Source organism: Kogia breviceps, chromosome 15 (genome assembly GCF_026419965.1).
Source record: "Kogia breviceps isolate mKogBre1 chromosome 15, mKogBre1 haplotype 1, whole genome shotgun sequence".
NCBI classification, from domain to species: Eukaryota; Metazoa; Chordata; class Mammalia; order Artiodactyla; family Physeteridae; genus Kogia; species Kogia breviceps.
In genome coordinates, this window is record NC_081324.1 from 46,644,470 (window position 1) to 46,659,613 (window position 15,144).

Consider the following 15,144-nt stretch of genomic DNA (forward strand, 5'->3'; position numbering starts at 1 on the left):
TACACAGTGAATATATGAAAATCCTTTCCTGGTTGGATACCGTAAATCTTGGATTCTTCTTCCAGCTTGATTTGTCACATGCAAAAGGCATCTTTTCCATTTGGTTTAGTAGCCAAGTTTGAGATTTAGTTTCTGTGCTCATATCTCATCATGCATGTACTTGGAAATCTGTCACTTCCTCCAGCCCCACCACGTCTGCCAACTTATGCTTTCTTTTTTAAAAATAAATGTATTTATTTTATTTATCTTATTTTTGGCTGTGTTGGGTCTTTGTTGCTGCGTGCGGGCTTTCTCTGGTTGCAGTGAGTGGGGGCTGCTCTTCATTGTGGAGCACGGGCTCTAGGCACGCGGGCTTCGGTAGTTGTGGCTCGCGGTCTATAGAGCACAGACTTAGTAGCTGCGGCACATGGGCTTAGCTGCTCCACGTCATGTGGGATCTTCCCGGACCAGGGCTCGAACCCGTGTCCCCTACATTGGTAGGCGGATTCTTAACCACTGCGCCACCAGGGAAGTCCACTTACGCTTTCTAAGATAAGGACAATCCCCAAAATTGACACCTCAACTCCCAGTTCAAGATAACCTAAACTCCCAATTCTAGATTTCCCCAGTCTGACTCAAACTGCTTCCAAATAGGCCCAGTTATGTTAGACAAAATGAGATGAAATTTTATTCTATTGAAAGACAATTCCATTGGAATACAAGCACTAAATAACGTCCCACCCCCAACATTTCTCAGATTTCAGATCAACTTAATAGACAGCAACCTGTATTTCAATAGGTATCTCACCTAACAGAATTCTTCGTGATATTCTTGAGAGTATTCTCTCCCCAGGCCACCCACCACAATCATCCATGTTACTCTTTCATTCAATAAATACTTATTGAACCACTAATAGGTGTAAGCCACAAGCCTAAGCTGATGCCTTTGAGAAACAAGGCAAAGGCGTAGCCATTGTTGTCAATCTGCTTACTATTTATTAGAGTTAAAGGATGTACAAAAAAGAGTATTAGAAGAAAAGTATTATTAGTTGTAAAAGGTATGTATTTTAAAACTGTGGAGGTTTAGAGGAGGGATTGTTTCACTTATTTTAAGGAGTCAGGAGACCTCATAAAGAAATTCACATTTAGGGCTTCCCTGGTGGCGCAGTGGTTGAGAATCCGCCTGCCGATGCAGGAGACACGGGTTCGTGCCCTGGTCCGGGAAGATCCCACATGCCGCGGAGCAACTAAGCCCGTGAGCCATGGCCGCTGAGCCTGTGCGTCCGGAGCCTGTGCTCCGCAACGGGAGAGGCCACAACAGTGAGAGGCCCGCATACCGCAAAAAAAAAAAAAAAAAAAAAAAAAAAAAAAAAAAAAAGAAATTCACATTTAAGTTGGAGTTAAGCAGGAATGCCAAGGCAAGATGCTATTCCAGGTTGAGCAAACAGCAAGATCAAAGGACAGGGGCTGAGACAAAGCAGAACATTCATATGGCTGGGCTGGAGCAGTGGACGTATCGAAGGATATAGCAAGGAGTCATCTGGAAAGGTGAGTTGGGACCAGAGTATATTGCACCTTGAATGTACAGCCCTGCATTACACTCTGAAGTAACCATGGAAGGGAGTAGCGTTCTTTTTGTGATTAAAGCAAGGGACACCGGAGTCAGATAAATTTCCAGCTTTACCACATAGTATTTCAGTGACTTTGAGAAAATCATTTAACCACTCTAAGTCTCAGTTTCCTCATCTATGAAATGATAATGAATATAAGAACTACATGTCAAGGGGTTGTGATGACAATTAAAGCAATGATTACAAAAGGATACTTGACATTGAGGTTGGCGATAATAGGTACTAGGAAACATTATTAGTGTTAAATGAGTAAATAAATAGTGAAAGAGTTTTAAATTTCTTATAACTCACTCTGCATGCCTTGGAATAATTTCTAACTCGTCTGTGTCCCTTTGACTGTGACAAAGGGATTCTACATGTGTGCAGTTGAGCTTATATGGATACCTATGTCCCTTTAGCCCTTCTACCACTTCTGTGATTGCACTGGCCTTTCTGGCAGACACATCACACTGATAGTTTATATGAATCTTCCATGTAGATAAAACCTAAAGGACTTTTTCACAAATACTATACCTGCTATGGAAGGTCCCCTGAATCCTGACCTCAGGCAATTATTATTTTTTCCTAAATGTAGAACTTTACACCATCTCTGTTCATTTAATTTTATTAATTTCAATCAAACTTTTCCTTATAGAAATGTTTCTAAACATACTAATTTTATCTAGCATTTAACTATAAATCACCTGAAAATTTGATAAGCATTGAACTTATCACTAAAAAATACCTAACTGGGTTAGAAAAAAACAGTTTTGAATTAAATAGCTTTATAGGTCCCCTCTGGTTTATTAATCCATTAATCACTACTATTAGGCTATGATCATTCAACCAGCTAGACTTTTCTTAATACTTGTATATTCTTTTTGCTCAAAAGGCTAAACTGACACTTTGGATCATATACTCTGCCCAACTAGGATGTAATTTATCTGCCCCATTATCTATAATAAAAAGGTAAACTAGATGTTGTTTCCATGACTTGTTCTTTGTTAACATGTGCTGGGGTTCCATGATCACTGTTTTCTTAACTAAACACTCCCCAAATATTTGTTTTATATCTGTGCTTTTCTCAAAGTTCCCAATGTACACGCAGAAGAAGGTTTGCTCACCAGGAAATATCTGGCCAAATGTCCTTATGGGAGCTTTTCCAGGGAAGTCATATGGATTCTTAAATTTACACATTGCTGTGTGGGGAGGCGGCATGAGTTGGATCAGGAGACAGTGCAAGACTTTTAGCTACATCTATTTAATATAACATGAGATATGTTTACTTACAAAACCCTTTATAAGGCCGCCAGAGTAGCTTAGGTATTACATGTTATACTATTCGTAAGGCATATTTTAAGGTATTTTGCAAAGAAGAGAACATATTCTGAGGTCTTTCATTTTTATGTGGAACTATCATGGATGCAAAGGAAGAATACGACAATTAATTCTGTTTCCTAAGGTCATTTCATTCAAAGACAACAGCTGGAAATTCTGCTATTTTGAATAGGTTTTAGCAATTAACAGCATAAAGAAATTAACAGAGAATGCCAAGATTTTATTCTACCCAGCAATCAAAAGTAGTTGTTCTATCAAAAGGAGCTGAAAGAGACTTCTTTTGACCCTGACCACCATTTCCATTTGCAGTTCATTGTCCCAAATCTCTTGTCCTAAAAAGCCTTCACAGAGCAAACACCTTAGTAGCTTGTTGTCACCTCTACTGCACTTTGTCCAATAAATTGTGTCAATATACTTCCTATTCTCGGCCTTTTATTCTGACTCCACGGGATGCTGGCATCATTCCAAACCTGCTGGGTCCCAATCCTAGTTTTATAGAAATTTTTTTAAAAATCAATGAGAGAAAAAAATGTTTCTGGATAGCTCAGCTGACATAGCCACAGGCTGGCTGGCACTATTCGGTATTATCCACATGACCAGCTAGACAGAGACTTTGTTATTTCACAGTTCACCTTGCCATCCAAGTCACTCAATTGTTGCAATCAGTGCTAGCGCTTCGGGGTGAAAATAAATAAATAACAAATGTGGGTTAGCAGAGGTTTTGGCTGGCGCGGGGAATACACACAGAACAGCAGTACAGCCTGCTGGGGTCTAAATCAACTAATCAATTCTTGATTTTATTTTTTCTTTTTCTTTTTTTGTTTATACTTTGTCAGCTAATAGATTGTGACCCATGAAATTACTTCTTCGAAAAGGAGCTTACTGTAGGTAATACTCTTCTTTCTAAAAGAAAATCTACTGACTATGGCATCAGTGGGTGAGAGCCCCTAGCACGGGTTGCTGCAAGTCAAGAGGCAAAAAGGGTAGGGTGATCTAGTAAGCAACAAGAAGAGACTCCTTGCTTTGAAGTAGATGAACTCTTTAAAAGGTATTAGAAGCTACCTTCCCATGCAGTAGCCTAGGGATGATACAGTTCATCCGAAGAGCCTCATTCAGAATGGGAAAAATAAAAATACAAACCTATCCAACTTGGCATGAAAAACATTAATGGGTTTGAATAATTGAAAGCAAGCAGACTTAACCATACTGCAGCCAAAACTCAACAGCAGGCTGGCTCCTGCTACATAGAAAAGCAATCTAGGGCATTATCTCACGTGTCATTCTTTATACTTTCCTTTAAGAAAACTCTAGCAAGAGGAGTTGTGTTTTAAAGATCAATGCAACGGCTTCCCTGGTGGCGCAGTAGTTGAGAGTCCGCCTGCCCATGCAGGGGACAAGGGTTCGTGCCCCGGTCCAGGAAGATCCCACATGCCGCAGAGCGGCTGGGCCCGTGAGCCATGGCCGCTGAGCCTGTGCGTCCGGAGCCTGTGCTCCGCAACGAGAGAGGCCACAACAGTGAGAGGCCCGAGTACCGCAAAAAAAAAAAAAAAAATCTATGCATCTATGCCAGATATGAGCACCATGAAGAATGAGTAGGCATATTTCTCAATGTTGAAGAGGCAGGTTTTTAGGAGAAAATAAACCTGTTCATAATTTGAAGTCCTGCCTTTCCTGTTTTGTGCCAGGTAATAGGCTTTGTCATCCATTACAGAAGCACAGGATGTTTAAATGTTAAAGGAGTGAGAGGCAAAGGAGGTTGCTAGAGGCTATTCCACTTCTATTACCTGTTTTAAAAGTAAGAAGAGCATCATTTTAATAAAGGAATGAAATACCTGTTTTCATCAGCAACAGTAGCATTTCATAGCTTTGCTTCACTATCCTAACCTCTCCCCAATTAGTTCTCATGCTCTACCATTGCACTGCAGCACAACTCAGATTTGTACAAAATATAACATACATTTCCCTCATGCATGATGTCCAAATTAGAGTCAGAACTTGACAGTAGTTCAAGTCATGCAACCAAGTAGGTTTCATTTATAAATAGAAATTCTTGTCAGCTTCACAAGATAGGAAGAAAACATATAAAAACAAGTGGTGAAGAAATAAAGAGAGCTGGTGCGTTGTCACTAGGACACACTGTTTGGAGTAAAAGGTTAATTTCATCAGCAGAAAAATTACAGTCAGAGCAGAAATGGCTATAATCAAACAGAAGTGGATAGTGGGGACAACATATATTGGAAAGCAAAGGGAAACTGGATGGAACTTGGAACAACTAGCAGATAAAGACCTGTTATTGACTAGACAAGAGAATGTATGACCAATAAATTCCTATTTCATTAAGAAGGTTATGTATCTGGCCGAGGAGAAAGAAGATGGCTGTCTACTGATTGTGGAAGGAGAGCTTGTTGATTGCCATAGCCTCTGAGCCTGTCAAATGCTCCAGGCTTAACAAAACACTTTGTCACACCTCCTTTTTCTCTCTTACATGTCAATATCCCACCCACTCCCACTTTCTGTAGGTGCTTCCTCTACAAAGAGTGACTTGTCTCATTTCTGCAAGCTAAGCAGCTGAAACCTGGGTGTAGAGAAGTCCACTGTGAGCGGTAAAGTAAACCAGATTTTCTCCTTTTGTTAACCATTTGCTTCAATTATTTACTGAAATGGAACTGCCTCTCAACACTACCCCTAGAGCAGGAGGATGCCATCAGCCTGGGCCTGACAATACCTGGCAATGCAACTCTGATCACTCCCTACGGTGGGCAGGTGATGTGTCCCAGTGCCGAGGTGGGGCCGTATCCAAATCACTGAAGATAGATTTCAAACCACACAGGCTCACCACACAATTGCACCCTAAGGATATGGTCACTCCATAGGTTGATAAATCTCACCTAGCATTTATAGTTAGCTTCAACACATCCGATGTTCACCTCCACTCCAAAATAAGAAGCCATTTGAGACTGAGGTTCAAAAAACGAGAAAACGATAAGGAAATTCATATTCACTGTGGCTTATTTTTACACTTTCAAAGGTTGAATTTATAAAATAAAAGGATCCAAAGGAGTTTTTTTTTTTTTTTTTTTTTTTGTGGTACGCGGGCCTCTCACTGCCGTGGCCTCTCCCATTGCGGAGCACAGGCTCCGGACGCGCAGGCTCAGCGGCCATGGCTCACGGGCCCAGCCGCTCCGCGGCACGTGGGATCTTCCCGGACCGGGGCACGAACCCGCGTCCCCTGCATTGGCAGGCGGACTCTCAACCACTGCGCCACCAGGGAAGCCCAAAGGAGTTATTTTGCTTATTTGTTTTATAGGGTTTTTAAAATCTTGTGTGTTTGTTTCCTTTTTATATAAATAATGCCAAGTGAAATAAATGTGAAAGAAAAGAATATTTAGTATGAATTCAGGTTTTTTTTCCTATTTGACATATCAGAAAAGTCACAATCTATATAAAAGAAATCCTGCTGTAAGTCTTAGTTGTCGTTAATCTCATTACTCTCTCAACTAATTTAATTAAGAATTTATAAGAAGGTCTAAGAAATGGGGTCATTATACTTCAGACTAGGTCAGATGGTTTCATAAGATGATATTTGGAAAAATACATTTTGATTAATTAATTAATTAATTTACTGGTCACTCCATGAAGCCTCAGGATTTCTGCCATGTACATAATTCCCTATGAATTCATATTTCTTATTCTAAAGCTTAAGCCCTTTCAATTTCACCTTCAAGTAGCCTGAGAAATCTCTTATCATTGAACCGCAGCAATAGTATTTGACTAGATGGCTGGATTGACATTTCCTGTTTTTGTGCCAATTTTTCCATCAAAGATAGTATACTGGTGTCAGGGATGATTTAGACACAGATGTTATCTTTCTACACTGTTATGCCTCTATGATTATTTGGTATAAGCTGTAAACCACATAACAATGGAGCTAAGTTAAATATCAGTTTGTGTATCAAATGTGCATTGTGTTGTACATTCATGTGACCTATCTAGGAAGAGAAAAGAAACTGTTAGTGAGCATTCTGTATGAATTCAGATGTGCTGACAAGATGGGGTTATATGTGCAAAAGATTTATTGGGTGGGGAGCGAGATGCAGGTCTGACACCTGTGAAAAGAAAGACAAGGGAAGATGATTGGGTAGAAGGCGTTTCCAACTGCAACACAGTTTCAAAAGTTTCAGCAAGGTTGATGGGGACTCCTCAAGTCAACCCATAAAAGGAGTTCTATATCTCATAGGAAGGGGCTGCCTTAGTACCCCCACTATGTCAGTCATTGGCTGGAAGCAGCCCACCAGGAAGTATGGTCTCAAGGCAAACATGATGGGGGCGGGGGCCAGAGGGGCAGCTGCTAGTGCTGTCAGTCAATTATGCTCCCCCAGCTGGAGATCTGATAGTTGTATTTTCATGGCCACCATCATTAGTGTAACTTTGCAACATTTCATTTTAGCTCAAATAAAGAGATTGGCTAAATCACTGACTTCAATCCATTTAAAACATGGGTAATATCAAGGACTTATAATGGAGATTAATTTCTTTCATAAACTTTTAATAAGCACATACTATAAACTGTTTCTAAGCCAGCTGCCATGGACAGAAAAGCTATTACAACACAATACCAGCCTCAAGGAACTTGCACGTACAGTTGTACACGACAGAAGAAAAAACAGGCAATAGATATGCATTGCTTGCTAAAACCAAATAAAATATATTTTATCATAACATGGGAATCTTTTAACATGCTTATGATATGTTCACCCAATGAAACATTTAATAAAACACTTGAGTACAAAAAAAAAGAAAACTATTATGGTCAATCATTTTCCAAAAGCAGGCAGTAAACCAAGTGGTACTGTAAGGAAAAATTAACATCTTCATTTTTAAACTTAGAGCATTTCTGTTAAAATAATTTAACATTTTGCAAATGATACAAAATTTCTTTTTATAATTAATGAGTTTTCTTTTAATTAGATATGCTTATAAAAATATATGATCTCACTTCTCATTTTTTCATTAATTCCAGCAATGTTTCTGAAAAGCTAGAAATTCCCTGATTTCAACTGATAACACCTCACAGGTGTAAGACTGAGGATTATGAAAGTTCATTCTTAAGGAAGAAAATCAGCCCAAGAATTATTTATTGAATATCTATTCTTTGCCAGATACTTCTCTAGATGTTAGGTATATAGCAGTGAAGAAAACAGGTAAAATTCCTGCCTTCAGGAAGCTCACATTCCTGTCAGCAGTGAGGATGTAGAGACAAAATAAACAAGATAAGTGAGATGCAACATGATATGGACATATATACACTACCAAACGTAAAATAGATAGCTAGTGGGAAGCAGCCGCATAGCACAGGGAGATCAGCTTGGTGCTTTGTGACCACCTAGAGGGGTGGGATAGGGAGGGTGGGAGGAGACGCAAGATGGAGGAGATATGGGGATATATGTATATATATAGCTGACTCACTTTGTTATAAAGCAGAAACTAACACACCATGGTAAAGCAATTATACTTCAATAAAGATGTAAAAAAAAAAAAAGGTTCTGACGAAACTGAATTATTTGTAGTCAGGTGGATGGACCTAGAGACTGTCATACAGAGTGAAGTAAGTCAGAAAGAGAAAAACAAATATCATTTGCTAAAACATATATATGGAATATTTTTTAAAAAGGAAGAAAATGGTCAGAAGAACCTAGGGGGCAAGACAGGAATAAAGATGCAGACCTACTAGAGCACTGCCTTGAGAATATGGGGAGGTGGAAGGGTAAGCTGTGGCGAAGTAAGAGAGTGGCATGGACATATACACTACCAAATGTAAAATAGATAGCTAGTGGGAAGCAGCCAGCACAGGGAGATCAGCTCAGTGCTTTCTGACCACCTAGAGGGGTGGGATAGGGAGGGTGGGAGGGAGACGCAAGAGGGAAGACATATGGGGACATATGTATAACTGATTCACTTTGTTATAAAGCAGAAACTAACACACCATTGTAAAGCAATTATACTCTAATAAAGATGTTTTTTAAATTTTTTTAATTAAAAACTTAATCTCAAAAAAAAAAAATGACAATATTCTCTGACCTGAAAGGGCAATACTCACTTAAGAGTATGAAGGGGAGGGGTATTTATGCTATTTCCACAGGAAGACAATGGAGGTAAACAGGAGATAAACAAGTAAAAATTTAAAGCAGGAACATACAGAAAGAATGTGTTGCTTTCCAGACGATGCAAGCACCGTGACCGGATGGAGGGTCAGGGAAGATTGGATGGGCCAGAGGCAGGCGCAGGCACAGGCTAGGCCAGATCAGGGAGGACTGAGTTGCCATGCAAGGGGGATCTGACCTTATCCTATAAGCAGCAGGAAAACAATAAAAGATTTTAAGGACGCAAATGAAAAAAAAAAAGATATAACATGATAGTAATACACCTAATAAGGAGAAAAAAGAGAGCAGAAAAGGAGAGGGTAGAAATTTAGAAGTATGGGGCTTCCCTGGTGGCACAGTGGTTGAGAGTCCACCTGCCGATGCAGGGGACACGGGTTCGTGCCCCGGTCCGGGAAGATCCCACATGCCGCGGAGCGGCTGGGCCCGTGAGCCATGGCCGCTGAGCCTGCGCGTCCGGAGCCTGTGCTCCGCAACGGGAGAGACCACAACAGCGAGACGCCCGCGTACCAAAAAAAAAAAAAAAAAAAAAAAAATTAGAGGTATGAAGAGGTAAGTACGAGAAGTTTACATAGGTGGACCAAGAATGCAAACTTAATTGAATTACAGTAATAAAAATGAATTATAAAAATTTTATTCATTTTTTTCCAACAAGCATTTGTTTGTAGGTGCCAGGTGATGTGAACACAGAGATGAATAAGACAGTATCACCACCCTCACATGGCCTTTTAAGTAGTGGGAGAAAGAAAATCAACAATCAATGCTACATTCCAAAAAAGCTAAGACATGAGCTAAAATTAAAATATCAAAATACCCTTATTTTCTAAATAAATAAACCAGCTTATTTCTAAATAAGCTGGTGATGAAAATACTGATAGATTTCACTACATAAACAAAAGTTGGAGCCCCCTGATATCAAATAAACCAGCAACTGTGCAGTGTGATGATGTATAGTATATAGTATGTACAGTATAGTTTTTAAAATATTCCCCAAAACCCTCCTCAATAATAAATCAGGAGTGTTAAAGAAGACAAAACAAACAAAACTGTGGACAATATCCTCTACAAAACTAGGAACAAGGAATCCCCATGAACTTCAGGACAGGCACGAGTGTAGCCCCAACACCAAGAGCTGTGTGCCCTGCATAGCATGACAACTGGTTGGAGCACGGAGGAGTCAAAGAGTGATACCCACGTATACCACAAGCCATGAGAACCAAATCTTACTCCAAAATAATCACAACCAAAACGAGATAACCCTATGCAAGCAGGGACTAAAGGATCTGGGAACAACCTAAATGTCCTTAGAGGATCCAAGTTTCACAGAGAGCAAACAGAGCTTCTGAATGTGAGAAGATCAAACACAGCTTTGTCAGTGTAGGCTCCCGAGACATTCAGAGCAAATACTCACTTTCAGAAGTGAAAAACTTTACTCTCAGGGAACACTATTGGAAATACATGCTAAGGTGAGTGGAGCAGGAACACTGAGTGTAAAAAAGAGAGTGAAGCTTCAGAGAGAGCGTAGAGGTGCCCAAAGAATGCTAGTTGTGAAAAGTAGTATAAAGGCAAAATTACAAGGCTGAATCTGACAGGCCTACATGACTCAGGGTTGAAGAATGCAGTTGAAGACAGAAAATATTTCTGATCTACACACATCTATAAAAGACAGAAAAGCAACTACAGAAAGGCCTTTTTTTGAGTATTTCACATAAAAACAGAAAGGAAATTCTCAGTCCAAGGAGCTCTCCATAAGAACATCTTTCTAATAGCCTAAGAAAATACACGGCTTTGAAACGTGGGGTGCGGGAGCTTACAGGCTATAGTGTTTCAATCTGAAAAATAAATAGACATGGCAACAAATGTACACACAAAAATGACCCTTCACGGCTGGAGGTTTTTAAAAGGCAAATTGTAAGAAACTTAAAATTGAATGACAGAGAAATATTACCTAATGTTAGGTAGTAATTTTAAATTAAATATACAAAGAGTTTTAATGACTGGGGAAAATGCACCACAGCTTTAGGCTCTTTCAAGTCATCGTGAGGCAGTCCAAAAATTTTTATTCTGCTAACCAATTTAATCAATAGAATATTCCACAGCTATCTACTTCATAACCAAAATATCCATGGGATATACTTGAAATGATTTCTCTGTGCCTTTAGAATACAAATCACCTCCACTCCTTCTTTTGCAAGAAGTTATATTTTTACTTAAATAAGTAATAATTTATATTTCTCTTTGTTAAAAAACACAACAAAACAAATGAGGCAAACACCTAGTATATGAAGCATAACGTGAAAGCCTCATTTACCACTACATCAGCCCCTGTTCCTTTTCTCAGAGGAAATCACAAGGTGAATTCTACTTTCCACAAGTTCATATAAATGCAAAATACATATACATAGGTATATGTTTTTGTATGTTATATATGAGACCTATGTATATACATGTATATAATTATATATACATATGTATATGTGTATACACACACACACTCACATACACAGGCAAATACCAATCCAGTGATGTCTTTACATAAAATTTCTGTCCATTATCAAAGACTTCAGCAATTTATTTCCCATCAACAGTGTTTGCTCACATTCTGGCCAAAAATAATTCTTATCAATTACTTCAAATTTGTCAACCTTATGGAAGAAAAGTGTCTTTATTATTTTAATTTGCATTTAGAAGTGTAATAATTTTCATATGTTTATCAACCATTTGTGTATCTTCAACAATAAATTGGGACTTCCTTGGTGGCGCAGTGGTTAAGAATCCGTCTGCCAAAGCAGGGGACACAGGTTCAAGCCCTAGTCCAGGAAGATCCCACATGCCACAGGGCAACTAAGCCCGTGCACCACAACTACTGAGCCTGCACTCTAGAGCTCGTGACCCACCACTACTGAGCCCACGTGCCACAGCTACTGAAGGCCACGTGCCTAGAGCCTGTGCTCTGCAACAAGAGAAGCCACCGCAAGGAGAAGCCGGCGTCCCGCAACGAAGAGTAGCCCCAGCTCACCGCAACTAGAGAAAGCCCGCGCGCAGCAACAAAGACCCAATGCAGCCACAAATAAATAAATTAATTAATTAATTAAAAAATAATGAATTGCCTGTTCATATCCATTATTTGTTTTCCTATTTATCTGTTTATCTTTTTCCTTTAGATCCATAGTTGCTCTTTATATTTATGAATATTTATCCATTATCTATTGATGTGTAGCCAACATTTTCTCCTGTTCTTTATTTTTGAGATATTTTAGTAGAAGTCTTAAATTTTTTATTAGATTAAATTTGCCAGTCATTTTTTAAGGCTTTTGGAGTTTGTGATTCTTTAATGACAAAAGTTTACCCCCTGTTATTTTTTAAAAAATTGAATTATCGTCTATTCTTTTTATTGTTCATGTACACATGATCTTTTCAACTTCTTGCATATAGTTTCTAGAAAAATATCCACTTTTCTGGATTTTTCCATTTGTTGCCACGCAATTTACCCACTTTTTAAATGTTTTAATCACTTCAATATTGATAACTAAAACAACTCCAATTTCTGATTTAAAATAGATGTATTCCATATTTCACTAAATCAGACTTGCCAACGTTAAATCTATTTTACTTTAAAAGCATCAGCTGTTAGTTTTAGGGATAAAATAACTCTAAAAATAGTTCAGGGGGCGGGTCCTGCACCGTGGCGGGAAGGTGGCAGGAAAGCAGCCACCACTGCGCATTTTCCTGGGAGCTGAGGGCGAGTTCCAGGCCTACCGCTGGCGCCGCCAAGAACTTGGAGTTTGTGGCTGAGAAGGAGCTGGCCCCCATTATCCCGAACTTCAGCCTGGACAAGATCTACCTCATTGGGGGCGACCTGGGGCCTTTCCGCCCTGGCTCCCCCGTGCAGGTGCCTCTGTGGCGGGCAATCAACCCGAACCCAAGAAGAGCCGGCTGCTTCCTCCCGAGTGGACGGACACAGAAAAGTTGGAGAAGATGAAGGATCATGAAGGAAAGGAAGAAACGTTCCCCCCATACCTAGTCCTTACTCCAGGGGAACTTACCAAACTCCTGCTAAATAAGGTTTCAGGCAACAACCCGAAAGGAAATGAGATCTGGACACTCGCTAGCCAAGCTCCAGGCGTCTGCCGACAGCTTAGTGAGACAACGGGTGACACGCGCCAAGCTGGATAACTTGACCTTGATGGAGGTCAACACCCCTGGTGTTGATATGGAAATATCAACTCCGCACACACCTGCAACCTTCTGAAGGTTTCCAGTCTCAAGACTTCAAGGGAGAGACAGGTTTGTCCAGGCCCTTGTCTGAGGCAGGAGGCTCCCAGGTGGTGTGTGAGCACTCAGGACTTGATACTCACATTTCTGGAGTTCTAGAACCACTTTTGAATGTCTGAAAAAAACGTGCAGTGAAGCAAGGAACGGCTCTGTAACATTGTTAAAAAGCATTGTTAGAAAGGCTTGTGCTTAGTCCTCGACACGTGCTGTAATTCCACATCTGTATCCAGGAGCCAGCTGGCCTTTCATGCGGGAAAGAAAAAAAGCTTTGGCAGAGCTAGCAGTTTCCCCCAGCAGAGCCTTCAGGCTCCTGCTCGCAACTGTCATGCGCAGGTGAGTGGTCCCGGCTGAAAACTGTCATGCGCAGGTGAGTGCTGGGTGACGTCACTTGTTGCTTTCAAAAGATAGGGAGACAGCGGGAGTGCCGATGAGGCCGTGGCATTTTTCTTTTCCCTTTTTGAGCCTGATCTCTTGAGCTAAATTTAGAATCTCCTACAGAGGTGGTTCACACAGAGGAGAGCAGATGAGTGGCTAGCGACGGTTGACCCATGTTTGTCCTCTAAGCCCTGATACACAATGAAGACAGAATAAAAACAAAATTCAGCGATGCTTCGTTAATTCCTGTCTTTAATTTTATTAATTCATTCTATTTTCTTTAGTTTTATTATTTTCCTAGCATCTGAATTCATATGTTAATTCTTTTTCTTTTCCAGTTTTTCTTATTTTTAAATATACATATGTATTTGATTTATATGGTGTTTAAAATTTTCTCTCTCTTCTGAATGATTTTGAGCTTTTTAATAGCAAAATTATGCTGCCAATGACATCTGTGTTTTGATATTTGCACACAGTCTGAGATTTGCCTATTAATAGAAAATTTCAAAGTATTTAAATGTATTTTCATGATTAATATGTCTGGTCTTCTTTAATCTAGTTTCATGCTTTTGATTTATTGTGCTTCCTTTACATTATACTATATTTAATTTTTTCCTTTTCATTTTAAAGGTAAACATCCTGTTTTTGTTTCATAACTGTTAAGCTTGCATTTTTAAAATATTAAACTTCAAATATCTTTATTTATGAAGATTAGTATTTTAAGGGTCTATCCTGACCTCTTCAATGTAGAATGAGAAAAATTACCAAACTTTTTTATTCCACTTCTGCCTTTCCGTGCTTTCATTTTTTTAAGAATCAGTACTTAAACCTTGATTATCATTTTTAAACTATTTTATCATTACAAGTTTGTTATAGTAATTTTGCAATTTTCCAACTTGACTGGGTCCAGATCTCTTACATCACAACCTTTTCCCTTAAAATCCCTTATGTCAAGAATGGGTTTAGGAATGGTAGCAGGATGGGAACCCCCTCAGCCTGAGGGTGGCTGAGCAAACGCCTTGGCAGTAGGTTTACCACACTAGTCACCTGACTGCAAACAGCCCCGAGCACTAAACATGCCACATTTCACTCCTCTGGGGCCATGCTGCAAAAGTGTTGGAAAATTCTGTGATAGATCTTGTTCTGTTGTTTTCTCTTCTTTATAAGTTTTGGAAAAGTTTGAAACCCAGGTATTTTTTCTTTCATTGTATTTAGTTTTTTTTTTCCTTCATCCTAGATGCTTGTAGTTTCTTTTTTTTTTTTTTTTTTTTTTTTGTGGTATGCGGGCCTCACTGTTGTGGCCTCTCCCGTTGCGGAGCACAGGCTCCGGACGCGCAGGCTCAGCGGCCATGGCTCACGGGCCCAGCCGCTCCGCGGCATGTGGGATCCTCCCGGACCAGGGCACGAAC

The 15,144-nt window shown here is 39.7% G+C and overlaps 1 pseudogene; it reads left to right on the plus strand.

The window, feature by feature from the left end:
• Positions 1–9,629: 9,629 nt before the first annotated feature.
• Positions 9,630–13,479, plus strand: LOC131742158 (DNA replication complex GINS protein PSF2 pseudogene; annotated as a pseudogene).
• The last annotated feature ends 1,665 nt before the right edge of the window (positions 13,480–15,144 follow it).